This window comes from Pezoporus occidentalis, unplaced genomic scaffold (genome assembly GCF_034315485.1).
Source record: "Pezoporus occidentalis ecotype Australia unplaced genomic scaffold, CSIRO_AGI_Poc_V1 ctg412, whole genome shotgun sequence".
NCBI classification, from domain to species: Eukaryota; Metazoa; Chordata; class Aves; order Psittaciformes; family Psittacidae; genus Pezoporus; species Pezoporus occidentalis.
The window spans coordinates 136,358-144,287 of NW_026915739.1; the positions used below are offsets into that span (position 1 = coordinate 136,358).

General features: G+C 51.4%; 1 long non-coding RNA gene across 1 annotated transcript; it reads left to right on the plus strand.

Annotated features, from left to right (window-relative positions):
* The first annotated feature begins 231 nt into the window (after positions 1-231).
* Positions 232-1,891, plus strand: LOC134171645 (uncharacterized). Its single transcript, XR_009967695.1, has 2 exons — positions 232-767; positions 1,393-1,891. It is a non-coding gene; the product is annotated as an uncharacterized LOC134171645 (long non-coding RNA).
* Positions 1,892-7,930: the final 6,039 nt, after the last annotated feature.

Consider the following 7,930-nt stretch of genomic DNA (forward strand, 5'->3'; position numbering starts at 1 on the left):
AATAGAGTAACTGATAATGAACCTTCCTCCAAGCGGTCCATCGCCATGGCAACCGGCGTGACACACTGGGATGGAGGAGAGTGGCGCCGAGAGGAGGGCGGGCTCCTGCCTCCGGGGCGGACAGCAGCAAATGGCTTTACCGTGGTGCATTCATGGGCTCCTGCCCCGGCTGGCTCCTGGCGGCAGAGGTTCAGGTTGGCCCGGGGACGCGGTGTTGATCTGGGGAGCATTGGCTGAGGCTCGAGGCGCTGGGTTTGCAGCACTGGGTGGAGCAGCTCTTTCCATCGTGGAGGCTGTCACTGTCTGTGTGCTGTCCTAAAGGGAAGAGGGAGAGAGCGTTGTGCCTCGTAAAGCTCCACTGCCTGTCAGCAGGTTCATGGGCTGCTGTCTTCCATGGGATACACCTGAAGGACCCTGCAGGGCTGAGCAGGGGATGAGACACCTGCGAGCAGACCCTCGAGGTTGTGATCTCTGTTCCCTTTTGTCCAGGGAGGAAGAGGGTCCTTTGGTTCGTCAGTCACACATTGTGCAACCCATGTGCATTGCTGACCTTTGGCTTTTCTTGTTTGGTGTTTTTCGCAGGCAGTGGTGCTTTGAGGTCAAACCCAGCACTTTGAGGTCTTATCTTCATGAGCAAGAGCAGTTGTCTGATTCCAGGTAGCCAAGAGCATCAGGCACTTGTCTGGGATGCAGATTCAACTCCCTCCTGTGACTGAGACCCCAACATATCATTGCTGGGGATCCTGACACAATGAAATAGGCACTGGGTGAGAGACAGGCTTGCCTTGTGAGGCAAGGAAAGGGTTTAGGAGCAGCTTTCTTCCCAGGGAAGGGCTGTCAGGGAAGCAACAGGAGGTGGAAAGGTGCCAGCCTGGAGCTGCCCACGCTTCCCAGGGTGTAGCAGGGAGAGCGGCAGGATTGAGTGAGGCCCTTGAGGCTCTAGAGAGGGAAGGCAGCTTTTCTCTGGCCCTAGGTTTTTTAACCTTGCTGCATGTTAAAACCTCCTGGTTTCTCCTTCAGAGGCTGGTGATCACAGAGCCTGTTGGGGCTGGGGGCCTTGTCTGTGCCTGTCACCTGCCTGCATGAGTGCTTTGTGTCCGTACGCCAGGAGCAGGTCACTGTGGACTTTAGGATGGAAAATAAAAGCTGGAAGTGGAGCAGGCTGAATTCCTTCCAGGCGGGAATCATAGATCTCCTGTCTCCTGGGGGCATGTTGATGAATGTGGCAGACGTTCCTGGTCATTATTTCATAGCCTGTGGGCTTCCCTGTGACAGGCATCATCCCTGTGCCTGGTGTCCTTGTTGGTCATCTGGTTTGGAGACTGAATCTCTGAACTCCCCAGCCTGCCATAGGGAAAGCTCTTTGCAGAGTCGCTCTTTTATCTCTTGCAGAAGCAGGCGCCAGAGTCAGGAGGGAGAGCAGATGGTGACCTGGTTTTGCCAGTGAAAGAATGAGGCTGGAAAGGCACCGTTGAAGTGAGGACACAGGGAAGAGGCTGCCTGGCAGTGCCTTACATAAACAAGAGTTCATTTGAGCCAGCCCTGGCCTGAGAGGGCGTGAGACCTGCCTCTTCCCATGCTCCAGGAGGAAGATGTGGTGGGGAGGTGATGGTGGAAAATGTAGATCCTTGTGGTGCTTGATTCTTAACCCGTGGTGTTAAAAGTGCATGTGGTACTATGGGAGGAGTTTGTCCATCATGTAGATGGTCTCTGATTGTCACTGCAGAAGTGATGCTCCATGAGATAGACCCCACTGTTCATGTTTCTGCCTGATCCCCAATATTTGTCCAAAGCAGGAAGGATGAGTGTGTTTTTCCCTTTGTTTTCCCATGTGCAGTTAACTATTTGAAGATGATTCACTGTTATGCACATAAACATATGCTTCTGCTTGGTTGCTGCTAATTTCTTGGCTTCCGCAGCTTCTTCTGGGAGTTGGCTGTGTCTGGTTCGTGTCGAGTGAACAAGTGTCGTTAGTGCCTATTACTTTGTGAGGGGTTGGCTGTGGGGGAGTTGTGGGTTGAAGCCTGGTCCTTGCTTACATTCATCTCCTGCCTTCATCACAGCTTCATCACTGGCAACTTCTGCTGTAGCAGAAGGTGCCTGGGGCAGAGCGGGTTGCCCTGAGCAGGAGAACTCAGAAGTCACTTGAGCTGCAGGGCTGGGAGGTACTGGATGCATTACCCTGGGAGGGATTTGCTGGTGATCTACAGTGGAAGATGTGGCTGTCAGTTCCCAGTGGGGAATATGGAAGAATGGAGAAAGGATTCAAAGCGTGGATAAATGAGCCCTTTGCCTCATGGTAGTTCATGCAAATCTGCCCTAGGTCCTATGTCGATCAGGTTTCCAGCTGCTAGCTCCTGCATGAGATGGAAGGTGGCCATCAAGGCCAGGTTGGGGCTTGGAGCAAGCTGCTCTGGTGGAAGGTGTCTCTACTTGTGACAGGGGGTTGGAACTGGATGAGCTTTAAGGTCCCTTCCAGCCCAAACCATTCTGTCATTCTATGGTCTTGATCCTACACAGGGCAATGCCCTATATCAGCTGCTCCCCACACCACCATGGCACAGCTTCCAGGGAAATCCCAGCTCTGCTGGAACTAGCCCAACAAGGGGATGGATGTCCCTGTGTTTAACAAGGGTGCTGTGTACCAGCCAGGTATTTGGGAGGTATTAATGGGAGGAAGAGAGTGTTTCCTGGGGAAGTGCTGCTAGGGGAAGCAGCAAAATGATCTGGAATGGTCCAAATGTGGATGTGGAGGGAGATACTAAGAGCAAGAGGCTGAGGAGTGCTGTGGTGATTAGGAGGGGATACAGGGAGGCAAATGAGTCACTTGGAGATTAGGTAAATCTCAGTAGGATTATTACAAGCGAAAATCCTACAGATGTTGGATTTCAACAGCTTGAGAAGTCACCTTAAAAGGGGAATTTTCTAGGACACTGACCTTGGAAAAATGCATCTTGTTTTAATGGGGATTTGGGTGCAAAACCCTGTCTGGTTCTGGCTCTGCTGGTTCATCCCTCTGTAAAAGAGATTCATAGCCCTTCGCAGCCCATGTGGTTGGGCAGATGGCCCAGCACACAGGTCAGCAGTGTCCTCCGGGTGCAGGACAGGGTATCCCGGCTGTCCTTTGGTGCTCACCATGTCAGGTCCTGCTGCTCTGAGCCTACCAGGGGGAAGTTCCCCAGCTGTTTCTGCAGGACAGCAGTGATGGGATGGAGTGGTCCTGGTTCTGCTCTAGGGCATATGGCACTAGGGGACGCCTCATGTATCCCTAGTGACCGAGGCTGGGCTTTGAGCAAGGGGTTGCTTGCAGGGGAGATGTGATGGTAAAGGCCATCAACACTGGCTCAGAGAGCCAAGGGGGAGCAGGCTTTGTTGTCTTGGTAGGACTGTGTGCTGTCTGGGAAGCTGGCTGCTGGTATGATCCAGCCTGTGGTCCTTCTGGATGGAGTATTAACTTTCACAGCATGAAATGTTTATGAATGAGGCAGTGGTATTTGGGCATGCGGCTGTAAGCGGCGAGGAGAAGCAGACAGGCCAACCCAATATGGGTGATAAGCAACTTCTGGTTTATTTGTGACGCAGTTCACACATATATAGGAGTGGTATTCAGCCACTCCTTCGTGGCATAACAGTATTGGTTAGCCCCCACAGCTTCCTCCACATTCTCCTCCCAGGTCCGGTCTCTGTCCACCTGTGAGGGCCACCCCCTGCCTTGCTTGCACAGTCCTCCAGAACTCTATGGTTCTGCTCTTAAAGTCATTCTGCAACAATTCCCCCCTTTTTCTTTGTGCAAGCAAGGCATTATGGGTTATTCTGTTCACCTGTTTTATCACACAACTATAAACAAGTCTTAATAGCTACGATGATTAACCTAACAATGATACATAAGTGCAATGCTTCAAACAACAGTGTTTGACTCAACCTGTAATGCCCGGTGACAACCATCTAGTTATTCTTAGGATATTGCTCATTTACTATTGCTGGGCAAGCTGAGCCAGGGTTCTCAGCTGTGCGTGCATTGAATTAGCATAATCAGAGAGACTCATACAACACATTCCATCAAACTCTTCACATCCATGTCCCTGTTCCAACAACAAAAGGTTCTGCAGTGTTGCATGTCTCACAGAGTCAACATTAAAACAAATCAGAAATTGCCTTCGATGTAAAATTGTCTGCTTAACAACTCAGCAACCCAGTCTGCTTAGTTGAGCCAAGGCCCCAGCTGAAGCACTTACAGTGATTTGGCATATTATGATTGGATACATGTTTTGAAGACCCTTAGTGACTAACATAATTGGTTAAACACAGGTGTGAGAACTCAACCTTGAAAGCTTGCCAACAGTCCACAGTTCTTATTAACTTGGTGAATTCCAGCCTCTTATCTTGCTTGCTTATGCTTCTTCGGGCCTCTCATGGCCTTGCTGTATCTTTCAGGACTGTTCAAAGTTTATGTACCAATTATGCATTCTCCTGTGAGAACACTGTCTCCACATCTTCCCCCTTTTGTTTTATCCAGTAACAAGTTGCTACTACAGCAAGGCACACATTTACATTAGCAGAGTAACTATTACAGGGCGCAGCAGCATGTTAAGATGCTGACGGCAGTGAAGGACTAGCCAAAGAAATTTCTTACCAGTGGAATTCTCCCCCCCTCTTAATTTGTTCCATCACCTGCTTTATAACACTACCATTGTATTAAAATTTTTCTAGCTTTTGCCTTAGCATTTTCTAGCAGCTACTGCAAATTTCCATACTCTTAACATCTCTATTACAAGTGACAAATCTATACAATACAAGGTGCAGTTTCTTATTAGCAACTAGCTAGTAAATACAGGTGGTTTTATACACAAAATCACAACCTCTAATATAGCTACTTTACAAGCACACATATTCAGGATGTTACTTTTCAGTTGCCCCCAAGTGATGTTTTGCAGTTATTTGTTCTTTCTCTTCCTCTATCTCATTCTGCTTGGGGTAATCACAGTCAGCTCCTGTAGCTGAGGCATCAGGTTTATCCATTTGTCTGTCCAGCTCATGGCAGGGCTTCACAAACTTTGCACAGTCGCCATGGACCTGTAGACAGGAGGGCACAAATATACCCCCTCCCCCAGGTTATCAGTTCTTCAGAAATAGACAGGTTAGACAGGTTAAAGTTAAATGTAATATCATTACTCTCTCTCTCCCCCCCTTTTTTTTTTTTTTTTTTTTTTTTAGTCCCTGCAAAAGCCATCATTACTCCCACTACAGTCCCACGTACAGAACGTGGCACAAGGACCCTGTGGAGACTAACAGCAAACCAGCTCCGGGAAGCATCACTGCAGTGCGAGGTGGCAGGCTCAACCTTAGCGGGCGTCCCCGCAGAGGCTCTGCCTCCCCCACATTGTATGAGGCTTGGGCTTTTATACTGACCAAAATGCACACTCATTCCGACACAGGTGGCCAGCCTGTGCTGGAAGAAGTGGCCAGCAGTATCTACAGAGGTCTCCAAGGGTTGACATAAACCTGGACATACTTATATTTACCGACTTCTAGTACATGAGTATCACAGAGAAACTGTATGGGCTCTCCCTGTCAATTGCAAGAAAAAATCATAACATATACAGCTTGAGTATAAGAGGATTTTAACACATACGTGGTCACTGTTTGCCAGGCCTCCTTAACTATTTTGAGATCAAGAGCTTCCCACTCTTTAGCCCCCTGCTGTGTAGTAAACACAGGATATGCAGGAATGCCCATTGCAGAAATTCCCCAGTAATGATCACATCTTTGGTTACCCATTGTTACAACTGAGCGTCTCCAGGGCCAGTGAGTCTGAGCAGACCGACCCGGGAGACGAAGAGTCAGGGTCTGGAAGCAGAGGATATAAATCTGGCTCGGATTCGGGGGCTGATCCTGCGCCGAACTCGGGGTCTCCGTTGCTCGCAGCTGTGTGTTTCTTATCAGATGTATCTCTTTCGGTATGTAGCCATCTGCAGACCTGGCTCCTCCGTGACTGAGTTAAAAGTTTTTTTTCACTCTAGGGCGTAGTGGGCTGGAGAGGCTCGCGGCTCCTTTAAATCTCCCGCTCGCGCATGATCCCTATTTTTTTTTTTTTTTTTTACTGCGTGCTTCACAGTGGCGCCGCAATCGATCCGGCGCCGAGGCACCGTCCTTTTTCTTTCGGATTTCTCGACATTTATCATGCCTGTACCTTCTAATATACTTTCTCTGTCCTTTTCAAAGTCCCTACTTTCGGAACTGGGGTGGTGGGGGAGCAGGGGGTTACACCTCCTCCGCGGCACCTTCTGATGGAGGGGGAGAAAAGGAAGGGGGGTGCGGGGTGGGGGGGGTGTGCGGGGTGGGAAACCCTGTGCTCCCGCGAGTGGGGGGGGGGGGGGGGAAGGAGTTGTAATCTTCCCCCGGTTTCAACCGACCGGGGACGTCTGTTCCTAGTTTCTCCGTTGCTACCGCGGCAGTTTTCTTTTCTGCCTTGTATCTTTTTATACAGTTCATTACTTCCCTCCTTGGTTTACCGAGTTTCTTTGCCTTTTTATAATCATTAAGCACTGAGTCAAATAGTTCATCACCAAACTTTTGCCACTCACTCTTCTCAAATATTGTATTAGGATCTGCAAAAAACATCTCTTAGCCTTCCTTACAGGCAGTAGACCTGCTAGCTGCTTTAGAGTCTCAGGCTCAATTCCCCGCTTTTATAAAAAGCACTGTAAAAAGTTCAGGGCTCAGTTCCCCGCTTTTATAAAAAGCACTGTAAAAGTTCAAGGCTCAGTTCCCCGCTTTTATAAAAAGCACTGTAATAAGTCCAGGGCTACCTCTCGGTCCATTTTCATGGCCAGCCTTTTCCGGATCGTCTTCTTCTGGGTCGTCCTGTAATCTCGGTCTCCGGATCGGCCTCCCGACGCAGCAGTGTCTGGTATACCCCCGCGGCGGACTTTTTCGGAAAGTCGCAGCACCCGGGTCCGTCACGCCACCGCAGCAGCATTGCCCGCGCTGCCCGGCCGCTGCCGCCGGCGCCGCTCTCTCGCCGTTCCGGGTCCCCGTCGACCGGGGCCCTGTATCCCGGGTCCCCGCTAGTCGGGGCCCTGTATCCCGGGTCCCCGCTAGTCGGGGCCCTGTATCCTGGGTCCCCGTTAACCCGGGTCCCTGTATCCTGGGTCCCCGTTAAACCGGGTCCCTGTATCCTGGGTCCCCGTTAAACCGGGTCCCTGTATCCTGGGTCCCCGTTAAACCGGGTCCCTGTATCCAGGGTCCCCGTTAAACCGGGTGGGTCCCCGATAACCGGGTCCCTGTATCCCGGGTCCCCGTCGGCCGGGTCCCTTTATCCGGGTCCCCGTCGACCGGGGCCCTGTATCCCGGGTCCCCGCTAGTCGGGGCCCTATATCCTGGGTCCCCGCTAGTCGGAGCCCTATAATCCGGGTCCCCAGCGACCAGGGCCCTGTATCCCGGGTCCCCGCTAGTCGGGGCCCTATATCCTGGGTCCCCGCTAGTCGGGGCCCTATATCCCGGGTCCCCGTCGGCCGGGGCCCTTTATCCGGGTCCCCGTCGGCCGGGGCCCTGTATCCCGGGTCCCCGCTAGTCGGGGCCCTATATCCTGGGTCCCCGCTAGTCGGAGCCCTATAATCCGGGTCCCCAGCGACCAGGGCCCTGTAATCCGCGTCCCTGTTCGGGCGCCATTTGTAAGCGGCGAGGAGAAGCAGACAGGCCAACCCAATATGGGTGATAAGCAACTTCTGGTTTATTTGTGACGCAGTTCACACATATATAGGAGTGGTATTCAGCCACTCCTTCGTGGCATAACAGTATTGGTTAGCCCCCACAGCTTCCTCCACATTCTCCTCCCAGGTCCGGTCTCTGTCCACCTGTGAGGGCCACCCCCTGCCTTGCTTGCACAGTCCTCCAGAACTCTATGGTTCTGCTCTTAAAGTCATTCTGC